This window comes from Camellia sinensis, chromosome 10 (genome assembly GCF_055761805.1).
Source record: "Camellia sinensis isolate YWXY chromosome 10, ASM5576180v1, whole genome shotgun sequence".
NCBI lineage: Eukaryota > Viridiplantae > Streptophyta > Magnoliopsida > Ericales > Theaceae > Camellia > Camellia sinensis.
The window spans coordinates 47722633-47740129 of NC_138970.1; positions in this window are offsets into that span (position 1 = coordinate 47722633).

The window sequence follows — 17497 nt, forward strand, 5'->3', positions numbered from 1 at the left end:
AATAAATAAATTTGTTGTAATCGTGCCTTTGCCAAAACATTTTTTTATTTAACTTAATTAATTTAATTAGCCCTTTTAAATTATCACCAATACAGTTTCTAAGGGCATTTTTTGAATGTTTATACATCAGATAGTTATTTGACAACATATTTACAAGAGAACTTCTATTTAGGCAACATTTTTGTTTCTTTTTTTACCAAAATATTGTATAAAAAAAAATTAAAAAATAATTTACAATATAGTGAAAGCTTTTAAAGTCAAAAATCTAAAAATAGCTTTTTAATAGAGAACATGTCCACATGCCACACGTGGGGAAATATGTTCACAATATAAGTAAGTAATGCAAATATAAATAATTAAATAAGGATGAAAAGGCTTTGAGAAAATAAAAGGAGCAACAAAGAGGGAAAAAGAAAAGAAAAGAATACCTAATCAAAAAAATAGACGAAAAAAAAAAAGGTAAATTATACTGAGCTCCCTTAAAATTTGAAAAAAATACAATAAGTTTCATAATTTTAATATAATTACACAAACATCTCTTTTAAAAAAAGTTAAAGAGATATAAACTAATGCAGATTGTATGAAAATAAAACAATACACAATGTAAATTGTCTATTTCAATATAAAAGAGATAACAACATCATTTTTTTATGGGAGACTTACGTGTAAGTCCTAATAGGTAGACTTTATGATAATTAATAACATTTGTCATCAAACACTATTAAAAAAGTCACTAATTGTTAATTTTCAGTAACAGTTTAAAAATTTTAGCAAAAAAAATGTTAATAATTATAAGTTTTCGCGACAGTTTAAAAAATCATCACAAAAAAAGTCATCAATTTTCAACTCTTTATGATAGTTTAAAAAATTCGTCAAAGAAAAACGTCACTAATTGTAAATGTTAGCAACAATTTATAAAAACCGTGATAAAAAAAGTCACTAATTGTCAATTTTTAGCGACATATGCAAAAATAGTCACAAAAAATTATTTTTAGTGACAATTTTACTAGGACTTATTTTCAATAGGACTTTATGAAAATAAGTCTAACTATTAGGACCTATTGGTAGTTTATCTATTTTTGTATTCATACGACTAACGAAATTCTGATGAAAATGAGACAAATGTTATATGAATTATAACCTAAAACAAACCCATTGTAATTATACCAAACTTGTAAAACTTATTATATTCTTCAAACTTTAGGGGAGGTCAGTGTAATTTATCTCAAAAAAAGATAAATTACACTCACTTCTCCTAAAGTTTAGAAAAAAATACAACAAGTCTCGTAGGTTTAACATAATGCGAATAGTTGGTAAACATTGAAATAAATAAAGATATGACAATATTATTTTTTTGATTCATATAATTAACAAATTACTGATAAAAAATAGCTAAATTGTTTTGTGAGTTAAAAATCTCAAGATAGACTAATATAATTATATCAAAGTGTAGTATATTATTTCTAAACCTTAAGCAACTTTGAGTGTAATTTATCTAAAAAATAAATAAATAAATAAGAAAAAAAAGAAAAGAAAAGAGAAGAGATGTCCTAACACCTGAGAAACTGACAAACGAAGAGAATAGAAAAGAAAAGAAAATAATATATATATATATATATATATATATATATTGTTGAAGGGGTTGGAAGTAAATAGAGAGAGACAGTGTATGCCTTCGATGCCTATTTATAGGATTTTCAGAACATCCCACGCCACCCCAATCAGTTCCTCGATGTTTATCTGGGGGCTTCCAGAAGACAACTATTTTTGTCCATGGATTTGCGGCTATATCCGTTCATATTCAAAATTTAAAAATAATACACGGATAAAATTTAGGGGTTTTTTTTTAAGGTCCCTGGTATTATGATTTTATAGCATAAAGGACATCAAATATTTTCATAATGTCTAAGGTCCCTCAACAATATTTTCATAATGTCTAAGGTCCCTCAACCTTGATCCAGAGAAATTTCAGTCCAGAGAAATTTCAGTTCAGAGAAAATTGGTCCAGAGAAATTTGGCCCAGAGAAATTTCAATCCAGAGAAATTTCAGTGCAGAGAAAATTGGTCAGAGAAATTCTGGCCCAGAGAAATTTCTCTGGATGAGTTTCTCTACTTTTCTTCTCATTCACATCCAAATCATTATGATTCATTAGGTAAGCAACATTGTTCAACTAAATTCAACTGGAAAAATTCCACATTATAATATGTAAGCAACATTAGAATGGGATAACAATGACAACTTAACAGCACCAGAGAAATTTTGGAAAAATATGAGTATTTCTCTGGCTTGTCAGAGACTGGAAAATACCTCTGGTTAATGGCAATCAAATGATTCCAATTTCTTGTAATGTTAAAGATAAAAAACTTGAGATGTTTGTACACAAATGTAGTTACAGCTACAGTTCCAATAGATCTTTTAGTTTTGTATTTCAACTGACACAATCTCAATGTCTTTCTTCTAGATTATTGTTCAGATGATTCATACTTGCATTTTGGTCTTTTATGACTCTTTACTCTGTTTTTTGCATCTTCTACAGCTTTGGGTTACAAATATCTGAATTTTTTTAATTAAAAAGAAATTTTTTTGAAGAGCAACATTTTTCAAGCAATGCCAGACCAACATAGAATAAATGCTCTGACATTACATAATTCAACACATGCTAGTGTTGGAGTTTAGTAGGTGGATTCCATGATACAGAATTATTGATAATAGATTTCTAAAAAATGTAATGATCTTCTGGATTACACTCTTATTCTCAACATAATTAAGGATAATCTCTCAATAATTTTTGCTACGGATACAGTAAAAATTCACAGAACAAAGTGGTATAGAACCCACACCCACCCTTGTATCTATGCTGCAATTTTGTTGGTGTCCCGTTTGCATACTTTCTCATTCATATATGTCTATGCCCCAGGTTTTGGCAGGTCAATTGGTCCAGTGCTTAACACATGCACAAGTGAAGGAGGTTGTAGAGAAATTTTCAAATTTCTCTGGAGTGGTAATTTTGTGAGAAGGCCTGTGAAGTCAGAGAAATTTTCAAATTTCTCTGGAGTGGTAATTTTGTGAGAAGGCTTGCGAAGTCAGAGAAATTTTCAAATTTCTCTGGAGTGAACCTCCTACCAATCAACCTCTTTGCATCAGCACAAAACTTATTACATTATTAAGGCTAGTACAAAACAGGTGCAAAACAATTTCATGTTGCATTTTCACTACAATGATGCATCACACAAGTACAGTAGAGTTCAAAATCCAGAAAGAAAATCAAAATAATTTAAAACAAATGCAATTACATACAGAGCTAAAAATTGGACCTTTCACGATTACATATTATCAAGTACTCCTGGACAACATATATATTTAGTTCAATCCAGAGAAATTTTAGTTCAAACCCAGAGAATTTCTCTGGGGATATATCGAGAGTGCCGGAACAATTTTACAAACCGAACTTACAGCCAAAGAACCAATTTTCCCAAAACACAGAGAGAAAATAAACATAGATAGATAAACTTGTGGTTTGGAGATATATTTATATATATATATATATATATATATTTTCATCTCTCCTGTTTTCATCACTTTTTTCTACCTTTGCACAGTGAAGCTTCTTACCTCTTGTCCTCCAAGAACACTCCATCACTGAAGCTTTGCGCCTCTGCTAAGATCTAGATCCATAACTTCGTTGAAGGATCTAGATCCATAGCTTTGCTCCTTTGCACAGGATCTAAGCTTTGCGCCTCTGCCACATACATATATATATATAGCTCCGCCTCCTCTTGTGTTCCTTTTCATAATCAACCACAAAAACTGCTACAAAACCCCCCTCTCTCTCTCTCTCTCTCTCTCTCTCTCTCTCTGTGTGTATATTTTGATTTGTTTTGTAATGGCAACGATTAATCTTTCCACGAGAATGTCTGACGCCATTTTTGGGTGAGAATGAGAGAGGGGTTTCTGGTATGCGAGGAAGAGAGACAAATTTATCTGATATATGTTTAGGGACCTTAGACATCAAAAAATAATTTTGTGGATCTCTTACATTACGAAAAGTAGAGGAAGGACCCTAGACCAATTTTCCCTAAAATTTATAATTAAATTAAAGAAAAATTTATTCTTAACAATATTTTTTTATTTTTATACAAATACTTAAAAAAATAAATCTAAAAAGGTTAATCAATATAATATTATACATTAAGTAAAAAAATATGGTTAGCAATTATGTTTGCATAAATTTACTATAGCTTTAATTTCAAATTTAAAAAAAAAAAAACTAATTTAAAAGTGTTTTATTTAATTAGTACTAAATAGAATTTTCTTAGCAATAAAGAAAGTAATAAAATTTTGTTGCAAATTATCAAATGTTTATTATTAAACATTCTATTCTACTTGCTTGTTTATTTACTTGCTTGTTTTGGAAGTTTTGATCTTTGATATTTGTTCTACATTCATCGTATTGTTTTATTTATTTTTCTTCTTCTTACTTGATTTTGGCATGATACTTTTTTCATAGTGTTTCTTCGAGTGTATTAGTGAAAACATCATACACTTAAAATACACAAAATTACAATATTTAGAAGAAGAAAAAAAAAATTGTCTAAAACTAAAACTACTTTAAGAAAAAATAAAAAATAAAAACAAAAATGAAATTGTTTGAAATAGAAAATAATTTATTCATTTATTTATTAATTTTTAAAAATAATTTTTTTAAGAAAACAAAAAAAAAACTATATATATATATATATATATATATATATATAAAAGAGTATAAAAACCAAATGTAAAATATAATATAACAAATAAATGAATTATAGGATTTTCAAAAAGTGAGACTCACAAACAAATTTTGTAAAATCTTATCTATTCATATATTTTTTGTACTTCTAATCCCGAGAATAATATTGAAATAGTTTGCACTTCTTGCATTAGGTTCATCCAATAGTTTCAACAAACACAGATGTCATAAATTTTATAACACAAAATACTAACAATTGTGAGACAAAGTATCTAAATAAATGAAAATAACATTCAATGATGATGTAGAAGCACACCTGACGTTTTAATTGAATATATAACCAGATATATCGTCATAGAAGGGGAATACAATCTTTATTTTTCATCACAACAATTACATAACTCAATATATAATTTTAATATCTCTTACTCTTCCACACGTCTAATTCTCTATCAATGCTAGAATCAATGCATGAATTAAAAAAAAAAAAAAAAAAAAGAAGAAGAAGAAACACCCGAGAAGACAAAAATATATGGTTTGAGACTTTTCAATTGCTAAATTCTATTAATTAATAGTTATTAGGCTTCAATGGCCGGACTTCTAATGTTTGTTAGTAATTAAACTGAGTTCTTTGATTTCATCTATATTTACTTGATAATTTAAGAGTGAACACACATTAAGCCTTTACACAAACACTTGACACATTTTTTAGCATTATTAATAAAATGCATAGTGTAATTTTTTTTTTCTCTTTTTTTCTCGCAATTGCAATTTGTTATTTTTTAATAAGAATTTATATTTGTTTTAGATATTTTTATAATATATATATTATTTTTTTAGATTTTTTATAAAAAATAATTTAATAATTCCATCACTAACCATAGTGTATGAAAGAAGTTGCAAAGGGTGCGGCATTAAGTATGTGAGAAGTCAAAGACTTGTGGGTTGAGAGAAATCAATAAATGTTGATTTTTTTTTAAATAAAAAAATTAAAAAAATTAAGATTGAATATTGAAACTCTCATAAGACTTGTAGATTAGAATTTCATTTTTTTTTTATATATATAATATAGCCTTCGTTTGGGAAGTGGGTTGGCTTTTTGACTTTTTTGACTATTTTAGCCTGAGGCTAAAAAGTCTGGTTTGGAAAGGGCTTTTTGGATTTTTTGGCATTTTGACTTTTTAGTGAGGTGTCTTCTTGTTAAATTACCAATATGCCCTTTTTGGCTTTTTTTTTTAATTTTTATTTTGGGTTTGGATTTGGCAAATTTTGCTTAAATGTTATTTATTTATTTTTTTTTTATTTTCGGTTTGGATTTGGCGTATTTTGCTTGGATTTTTTTTTTAATTTTTTTATTTTGGGTTTGGATTTGGCGTATTTTGCTAATGAATTTTTTTATTTTTTATTTTTTTATTTTGGGTTTGGATTTGGCGTATTTTGCTTAATTTTTTTTAAAGTTTTTTATTTTCGGTTTAGATTTGGCGTATTTTGTTTAATTTTTTATTTTGGGTTTGGATTTGGCGTATTTTGCATACATTTTTTTTTTGCTTTTTTTTAATTTTGGGTTTGGATTTGGCATATTTTGCTTAAATTTTTTTTAAAATTTATGTTTTTGTCCTTTTTTTTTATACATTAATTAGTTCTTGTTCTTTAATTTACGTTTTTTGCCTTCTTTATTTTTATTGGTATACAATAACTTATTTATTTATTTGTAAATTACGTGGCGAATGGTAATTTATGTTTTCATGTTTTTTTTAAAATGTTTTTGAATGTGGCGCATTTTTGTCGTTATTTTTTTTAAATTTAGGATTTTGCCATTTTTTTATTCATTCACATTAATTTATGTTTTTTTTTTCTTTTTTATTTTTATTGGTATACAATAAATTTTTTTTTTATTTTTCAAAAATGAGTTTTCATGTGTTTTATTTATTTCTAAATTACGTCGCGAATGGTAATTTATGTTTTTTTTTTTAAAAAAAAATATTTTTGAATGAGGCGTATTTTTCCCGTTATTTTTTCTTAATTTATGTTTTTTTCATTTTAAGTTTTTTTTTTTTTTTTTTGCAAATGGTTTTTTCATGTGTTTTTTATTTTAATTTTTATTTCATTTTCTGTGAAATGATAAAAAGTGAGGTTTTATTTTATTGTCCTGTGTATTTTAAATAATTTAATTTTAATTTTAATTTTATTTTAAATTATTTACATAATGTAAATAATCTAAAAAATTTAATAAGCAAAAAATTAAAATAAATATTCAAAAAATTTAAATCGTAAAAATTTAAATAATTTAAATATTCAAAAAATTATTTTAACAAAAAAATTTAAATAATTTAAAATGTTAATATTTTAAATTTAAAAACAATTCTACACTCAAATCGTAACCAAACACATAAAATAAAACTCAATTAATAAATTATTTTTAAAACTCATAACCGAACACATAACTCAAAACTCCATATTACTTTCACAATTCTACACTCCAAAAATAACCAAATACATAACAAAAAATTAAAATATTTAAAAATATTTTTATAAATAGAGTTTGAATTTATTTTTATGAAATATTTTAACAAAAAAACAAAAAAATGTTTTAATTTTTTTTTTCACCTTTCTTTGTTAAATTTTTGTGTGCTGCAGTTGATGGCGATGCCCAAAATTAACATATGGGGGTAATTTCATAAATTAACCTTAGCATTGGCTGTTGGGCTGCACCTGTAAAAGTTTTGTCCCCATGTGGCTAAAAAAGTCACATTTGTCGTGACATGGCTATTTTAGCCCAAGTTTGGCTTCCCAAACACCACCATAGATAGATATATAAAATAATAAGAATAATATAGTAATATTATTAGTGGTACTGTAACGCCCTCAAAATTAACCCATTATATATCATTGACATGCATTATTTAAAGAAGACATTTTATTAATTCATTCATCAGAGTACTACTAAATAATCGAATAAAATGCCCTACAGGCTTACATCTTTCCAAGCCAACACTTGGATACAAAAATACGAGTTCTAACTCAATACAAGAAAAGCCCTAGGCTTGAGTGTTTACATGTACTAACAAATAAAAGCAAACAACAGAAAAATAGTCTTCAGAATCCAAGTCCTTCCAAGCTAAGTCCTTGGAGGTAGCTTATCCCCTGAACCTGAAAATGATGTTCCCATAAAGGGTGAGCCACAGCCCAGTAGAAATATACTAAACCACATATAAGCAATGAATAAAGCAATAGCATTCAACAGATGGTTAACCAAGATAATCAATTACTTCATTTTACAGTCTCATGACACTATTGTCTAAGATACGTTTTACTTCCCAGTTTTATTAACATGGCTCAAAACCTGGCCAAACTTACAACAGTGAATTAAATATATCGTATTCACATCCTTCCAATATCAACAAACAAATGAGACTCAAGCTCAAATAAATCAAAACACTTCATACTTCCAGATTGATACACATTTTAGTGCTGTATCAATAAAACACTTCTATATAAATAAGCACACATAAAAGTGATGCTAATGGAGTCCATCCCCTATCTCCTCCCAAACAAAATCCGGTTTAGAGGTCCATCCCCTATCTTCCCCTAAACCGTGGAATACATCCCCTATCTCCTCCCACACACAAAACAATGTATGCAAATGCAATGCTCAATCAATACACGTAATTTCTATCAATGCAATAGTCAAAATTTATGACTTAACCAATGTGATTAGTTTCAGTTAATCCTAATCCACATGCATTGTCTACAACAATCACGACTATCCTCCACCGATAGCCCAAAACAGTTATTTCTAAACTGAAAATAACTATGTCCACAATTCAATAGACAAATGATTTCAAATTATCCAATTACGCCATTTAATCAATGAATTTCCCAATTCCATGAATTTAACCATCTTTTCCCAATTCCATGAATTACTTATACAAATCAATTCAATAATTCAACTAGGGTTTTTCCCAAAATTTACCAAAGTATTCCCAACATATTAAAATACCAAAACTTAGAACATAACCTATAAATTGGAGTAGGAAATCCCTACCTCAGAGAAAACAACCCAGATGGTGAAGACAGAGATGAGTGCCCAAAGACCAAAATGCTCCAAATTGCCAAATGTTCAGATTAAATGAAAGCTCTTGACTCCCTCTATCTTTTTAATAAAGCAACTAGGGTTGAAACACTCTCTAAACAGATCAAACCTAAGAGAGAATGTGAGTAGGGAGAGAGAGAGGTCGAACCTAGGGTTTGGAATCAAAAGAATATGAAAAAGACTGATCAAATCCCGCTGCTGTGTATTTAAACTGGACAGGCTCGCTCGAGCGAATACTTTGTCGCTCGAGCGACCAGACACAGAGAATCTACGCTCGAGCCAAGGAAGCCTTGCTCGAGCCAACAACCCAAAAGCTCGCTCGAGCGAAAGAAAGCTCGATCGAGCGAAGAACTCAAACCCTCAGGTCTGAAACCAGACTCACGCTCGAGCGAAGGAACTATTGCTCGAGCGAAGAACAAACTAACTCGCTCGAGCGAAGAAAAGCTTGCTCGAGCCAAGAATGCAAAGCTTCAGGTCCAACCCAGACGCAAACTCTCGCTCGAGCTACCAAACCCCGGCTCGAGCGAAGAACCAAAACAACATCTCGCTCGAGCGACAAACTCCTCGCTCGAGCGAATAACCAAAATTCTGGACAACAACACTTGGTTTTTAAACCCAACCAACCTGAACAAACCTGCCCAACACATCCTATAATTCCAAATGAGAAAATAAAGAACAACAACAACAACAATTATACAATGACAGAATCTACGGAACAGACCGGATACAATAATCAAATGGGAAAAGACCGGGGTCGCTATAACCTCCCCCCCTTCAAAGAATTTCGTCCCCGAAATTAGGCACAAATTTGAAAACAGGTTTTTTTTCTCAATACCCAAAGATAGTATATAACAATAATAAAGAACTTGACCCAATACTGGTCACTTCATCTCTTTATCAAGAGGCATCCCACAATATATATAAGACAACATATATTTCAACCTGCACCACTATTATGCATTATTCCTTTCAATGTTAACAATTTCCATATCATATTCAATTGCATGATATATATAACACATCCAACAATGTAATCAACATATACAATGTTACACTAATCTTCTATAATGAAACAAGTTTCAAGATACACCCATTTACCAAAACATACTCAATGTTTTACAACTTAAGACATATGTAAAGCTCTTAAGTTCAACAATATAACAGAATCTAATTATAAGATTACAAATCAACAAACATGTCCGGATATTTCTCGCGGACTTCCAATTCACGTTCCCAAGTGGCTTCCTCCACTCCGTGGTGTTTCCACAAAACTTTGACCAAAGGGATGGTCTTGCCTCGCAAAACTTGATCCCGCCTATCCAAGACTCGAATCGGTCTCTCCTCATATGAAACATCCTCATCAACTACTAAATCGGTCCAATCCAACACATGTGATGGATCCGGCTCATACTTCCGAAGCATACTCACATGAAACACGTCATGTACTCCGGACAACTGCGGCGGCAAAGCTAAACGATAAGCAGCCTCGCCAATCCTCTCAAGGATCTCAAACGAACCAATGAATCGAGGGGACAACTTCCCACTCTTCCCAAACCTCATCAAACCCCGTCTAGGTGATATCTTCAGAAAGACATGATCACCCACCTCAAACACCAAAGGTCTCCTCCTACGGTCGGCATACGATTTCTGACGACTCTGTGCTGTAACAAGCCTCTTACGGATAAGCTCAACTTTCTCCATCGTTTCCCTCACCAACTCTGGACCCAACAGAGGTGCATCACCCACCTCAGCCCAACACACAGGAGATCTACACGGTCGGCCATACAAGGCCTCAAATGGTGCCATACCGATACTAGACTGGAAACTGTTGTTGTAGGCAAACTCCACCAACGGCAAGTGCCTCTCCCACGACCCACTAAAGTCTAGAACACAACCCCGAAGCATATCCTCAAGTATCTGAATAGTACGCTCGGACTGTCCATCAGTCTGAGGATGATAAGCCGTGCTAAAGGTCAACTTAGTGCCTAAGGCACTCTGCAAACTCTGCCACAACCTGACAGTAAAACGAGGATCTCTATCTGAGACGATCGTCACTGGGACCCCGTGCAATCTCACTATGTCCCGAATATACAAGTCGGCAAGATGATCTACCGAATCACTCACGCGCATAGAAATAAAGTGCGCCGACTTAGTCAACCGGTCTACAACCACCCAAATAGCATCACTACCCCGCTGAGTCCTCGGAAGACCTACAACGAAGTCCATAGTGACATGCTCCCACTTCCACTCGGCAATAGGCAAGGGTTGCAATAAACCCGCTGGCCTCTGATGCTCGGCCTTCACTTGCTGGCAAGTAAGGCACTTAGATACGAAAGCTGCCACATCTCTCTTCATAACCCGCCACCAAAACTGGCGACCCAAATCCCGATATATCTTAGTGCCTCCCGGATGCACCGCAAGGCGTGAATGATGAAACTCTCGGAGTACCTCCTCTCGGCAAGACTCCGGCACAAACAGACGGTCTCGGTATCTCACACTCAGGTCGGAATACACCGTCAAACCCTTCTCAACCTTCCCACCGGAAATCTTCTCACGGAGAGATTCTACCTCAAAGTCACCTCTCTGAGCCTCTAACACTCGAATCACAAGTGAAGGCTGTGCAATAACAGAAAACAAGGCCGCAGCCTCAACGGATTCGCCCAGAAGTAAATCAAACTCCCCAAGTGCACCCAACATCTCCCATTCTCGGATGGCAATACTAGCTATGTCACCAACAGGTTTCCTGCTAAGGGCATCGGCCACCACATTGGCCTTTCCCGGATGATAATGCAACTCAAAGTCATAATCCTCTATAAATTCCATCCACCTCCTCTGCCTCAAGTTCAAGTCTTTTTGTGTAAACAAATACTTCAGACTCTTATGATCCGAGAACACCTCGAACCTCTCACCATAAAGATAATGCCTCCAAATTTTCAAGGCAAATATCACAGCTGCTAACTCTAGATCATGCGTAGGGTAATTCTGCTCATGAATTTTCAACTGACGTGAGCCATAGGCAACTACTTTCCCCTCTTGCATTAACACACAACGCAGACCCTCTCGTGAGGCGTCACAATAGACTGCATAACCCAACCCTCTCTCTGGAATAATCAATACTGGAGCGGTAGTCAGTCTAACTTTCAACTCCTGAAACGACTTTTCACAAGTCTCACTCCATACAAATTTAACTCCCTTCCGAGTCAGCCTAGTCAACGGTGATGCTAACCTGGAGAAATCTTTCACAAACCGACGGTAATACCCAGCTAATCCCAGAAAACTGCGGATCTCAAATACACTCTTAGGCTGTGCCCAATCCTGCACTGCCTCTACCTTGGATGTATCAACAGACACTCCTTCACCGGATACCACATGGCCTAAGAATTTGACTTCTCTCAGCCAGAACTCACACTTTCCAAACTTGGCATACAGCCTATGGGCTCTAAGTAACTCAAGCACCACCCTCAAGTGTGCCTCGTGCTCCTCCTCAGAAGGCGAATAGATAAGGATGTCGTCCACAAAAACGACTACAAACCGATCCAAGAATTTCCGGAAAATCCGGTTCATCAAGTCCATAAAGACTGCCGGTGCATTGGTGAGTCCGAATGGCATCACCAGAAACTCATAATGGCCATACCGCGTACGGAATGCCGTCTTCGAAATATCCTCTTCCCTGACCCTCAACTGGTGGTAACCCGATCTCAAGTCTATCTTAGAGAAACAACGGGAACCCTTCAACTGGTCAAACAGGTCATCTATACGGGGCATAGGGTACTTATTCTTGACCGTAGCCCGATTCAACTTCCGGTAATCTATACAAAGTCTCAAAGCACCTCCTTTCTTTTTAACAAAGAGGGCCGGTGCTCCCCACGGCGAAACACTAGGACGTATAAAACCCTTGTCTAATAACTCCTGGAGCTGAATCTTCAACTCAACTAACTCGGCTGGGACAAAACGATAAGGTGCCATAGAAATCGGTGCTGTGCCTGGCACTAGGTCAATGGAGAACTCAATCTCCCGATGCGGTGGCAAACCAACAAGATCCTCAGGAAAGACGTCCGAGTACTCACAAACCACCATTGGCAACACAATCTGTGTCTCCTCATTCTCACTAATCGAAAGGTTAGCAAGTAAACTACTAAGCTCACTCCGTCTTCGTAGAACATACCCTGGTGGCAACACATCACCAACCCGGTCCCCCAGAAAATGAAAATACTCTCCGCTCAAGGTACAACAAGTGACCCTCTGGCGGTAGCAATCAATAACTGCCCGGTATGACGATAACCAGTCCATACCCAAAATAACATCGAAACCCCTCATAGGCATAACGACAAAGGAAAATGGAATTCTATGATAATCAACCTCTATATCACAACCCCTAACACCTTGTTTCAAAATCAATTCACCCCCAAGAGGTGACACTACACATATAGGAGATGCTAACTGTGCTAACTCCAATTCCAAAACAGATGCAAATGCAGCAGACACAAAGGAATGAGATGCACCCGTATCAATCAAAACATTAGCAACCGAGTTGCAAAACAAGAAGGTACCTCTCACAACTGATGGAGTCGGTACAAGATCCTGCGCGGTAACAGCGTACACGCGCCCAGACGACCTCTGATCAACCTGCTCACCCCTAGGAGCATAAGATTGCTGCACTGTCTGGGACGATGAAGCCCCCTGATTAGCCCTCGAGGCCTGACCCGACTGAGCTGGCTGCTGACCCTGAATCGGCCTCAAACCAGATGCACCAGGTGTGCCACCCAACTGTGGGCAATACCTCTTCATGTGCCCTGGCTGACCACACTGATAACACGAGAGTGGCTGACCTCTACCCTGACTCTGGCTCTGAGATCGAGCCGAAGATGATGCTGCTCTCTGCACTCCTCCCCTCTGAGGACAAACTGGAGACTTGTGGCCCAGCTGGCCACACTTGAAACAGGTAATGTCTCCCTGACTGCCTTTCCCCGAACTAGCACTCGGTACAGGAAAAGTCAATCTAGAAAAGCTACCCTGAGGCTGCTGGGGATTAAAACCCTTCTGTTTCCTACCATCACTCTGACTATCCTGACTCCTCTTGGAGCCCTTCTGCCCTTCCTCCTCCTCCTGCATCATGATCTCCATATGGGCTGCAGCATCAACCATACGCCCATAATCCCGAATCATAGTTCCCCCAACCCTCAGCTTGAGGCCACGCCTCAACTTCTTCTCAAACTCAATACAACGGCGTTCCTCAGACGCCACCAACTCAGGTGCAAACCTGGACAAACTAGTAAATGCAGCCTCAAACTCGGCCACTGAAGAACTCGCCTGCTTAAGCTGACAAAACTGGTCTCGCAGCTTCTCCCTGACTGCCGGAGATAAAAACTTCTCCTGGAATGCATTCACAAAAGCCTCCCACGTACCTCCTATACGCCCCTTAGTAAACTTCCACCACTGACCCGCATCCCCCTTCAACTGGAAAGATGCCAAGGTCACTTTCAACCCCTCGTCTTCGATGCCAAGCATCTCAAACGTCTTCGTTGTCTGTTCGAGCCATTCATCTGCCTTAAGTGGCTCTTTAGGATCACCCACAAATTCATCCGGATTAGACCGGAAGAACTCCCTCTTCAGAAAGGAAGGTCCTGCATCCGCAATAACAGCCTGAGCTTGATTCTCAGCTCTGAGAATGCCTACTGACTCCCTGAATGCCCCTGCTATCTCTCGGGCTAGAGCGCCCATAGCCTGCTGGCCTACTGGCTCGGCCACATTGGCCTGGCCAATTCCCTCTTGAACTGCCGGAATCTCTTCTGGCACAGGCAACTCCTGCCTACCCGGCCTACCACGCCTACCGCGTCCTCGTCCTCGTCCTGACATCCTAATAAAGGAAACAAAGACATTAGCACATTAATAAATGTGCCGAAGCTAAACACTCGCGTCCTAATACAATGGACAACAATAATTCATTCCACGTAAGCACATAATCACATAAGCACCTACGAATTTCATTCCTGGATAATGATAGTCCCAATGCGTTACTATAGTTCCGGTTGGAAGCAGCAGTGATCAAGTGCCTTTCCAACAAGACTACTAGAAACTCAAGGGTACAATCAACATCCTAGAAACTACATTCCATACTCACATAATCACATAAACATGTTATCACATAAGCATATAACATTACACTAAGTCTCTATCAAACGAGACGAACCCAATGTGATACTAATCACTTCCCACGTACCCAAAGTATTCAAACCCGGTACGCTCTGATACCAAGTTGTAACGCCCTCAAAATTAACCCATTATATATCATTGACATGCATTATTTAAAGAAGACATTTTATTAATTCATTCATCAGAGTACTACTAAATAATCGAATAAAATGCCCTACAGGCTTACATCTTTCCAAGCCAACACTTGGATACAAAAATACGAGTTCTAACTCAATACAAGAAAAGCCCTAGGCTTGAGTGTTTACATGTACTAACAAATAAAAGCAAACAACAGAAAAATAGTCTTCAGAATCCAAGTCCTTCCAAGCTAAGTCCTTGGAGGTAGCTTATCCCCTGAACCTGAAAATGATGTTCCCATAAAGGGTGAGCCACAGCCCAGTAGAAATATACTAAACCACATATAAGCAATGAATAAAGCAATAGCATTCAACAGATGGTTAACTAGGATAATCAATTACTTCATTTTACAGTCTCATGACACTATTGTCTAAGATGCGTTTTACTTCCTAGTTTTATTAACATGGCTCAGAACCTGGCCAAACTTACAACAGTGAATTAAATATATCGTATTCACATCCTTCCAATATCAACAAACAAATGAGACTCAAGCTCAAATAAATCAAAACACTTCATACTTCCAGATTGATACACATTTTAGTGCTGTATCAATAAAACACTTCTATATAAATAAGCACACATAAAAGTGATGCTAATGGAGTCCATCCCCTATCTCCTCCCAAACAAAATCCGGTTTAGAGGTCCATCCCCTATCTTCCCCTAAACCGTGGAGTACATCCCCTATCTCCTCCCACACAGAAAACAATGTATGCAAATGCAATGCTCAATCAATACACGTAATTTCTATCAATGCAATAGTCAAAATTTATGACTTAACCAATGTGATTAGTTTCAGTTAATCCTAATCCACATGCATTGTCTACAACAATCACGACTATCCTCCACCGATAGCCCAAAACAGTTATTTCTAAACTGAAAATAACTATGTCCACAATTCAATAGACAAATGATTTCAAATTATCCAATTACGCCATTTAATCAATGAATTCCCCAATTCCATGAATTTAACCATCTTTTCCCAATTCCATGAATTACTTATACAAATCAATTCAATAATTCAACTAGGGTTTTTCCCAAAATTTACCAAAGTATTCCCAACATATTAAAATACCAAAACTTAGAACATAACCTATAAATTGGAGTAGGAAATCCCTACCTCAGAGAAAACAACCCAGATGGTGAAGACAGAGATGAGTGCCCAAAGACCAAAATGCTCCAAATTGCCAAATGTTCAGATTAAATGAAAGCTCTTGACTCCCTCTATCTTTTTAATAAAGCAACTAGGGTTGAAACACTCTCTAAACAGATCAAACCTAAGAGAGAATGTGAGTAGGGAGAGAGAGAGGTCGAACCTAGGGTTTGGAATCAAAAGAATATGAAAAAGACTGATCAAATCCCGCTGCTGTGTATTTAAACTGGACAGGCTCGCTCGAGCGAATACTTTGTCGCTCGAGCGACCAGACACAGAGAATCTACGCTCGAGCCAAGGAAGCCTTGCTCGAGCCAACAACCCAAAAGCTCGCTCGAGCGAAAGAAAGCTCGATCGAGCGAAGAACTCAAACCCTCAGGTCTGAAACCAGACTCACGCTCGAGCGAAGGAACTATTGCTCGAGCGAAGAACAAACTAACTCGCTCGAGCGAAGAAAAGCTCGCTCGAGCCAAGAATGCAAAGCTTCAGGTCCAACCCAGACGCAAACTCTCGCTCGAGCTACCAAACCCCGGCTCGAGCGAAGAACCAAAACAACATCTCGCTCGAGCGACAAACTCCTGGCTCGAGCGAATAACCAAAATTCTGGACAACAACACTTGGTTTCTAAACCCAACCAACCTGAACAAACCTGCCCAACACATCCTATAATTCCAAATGAGAAAATAAGGAACAACAACAACAACAATTATACAATGACAGAATCTACGGAACAGACCGGATACAATAATCAAATGGGAAAAGACCGGGGTCGCTATAGGTACTTTTAGAGCACTACTTCTAATGGTCTCAAGCATTATTGTTTTTTATTTGTATAATATTATATTAATTTTGGATTACGTGGGAATTGAATTGAGTTTGATTACGCGGGCATTGAATTGAGTTTGACAGGGTCAAAATAGAGTGACAGCAAAGAGACAAACCTCCGTCACTTCGCTATGTGAATCATGCTTCACATTTTCCTTTGCGGCGATGTCCTTTCATATGTATAAAATTTAATAACAATAATATAATAAACAAAGGAAAATGCTTGGTAGCTCGAAACTACCAGGCTCGAAATGGCTCGAGAGGAAGAGAGGGAGAGGGAGAGGGAGAGAAAGAGAGGGAGAGGAGAAAGAGAAGAGAGGGAGAGGAAGAAGGTCGGCGTCGCAGCTCCCCGCCCCGCCGTCGTCGCAG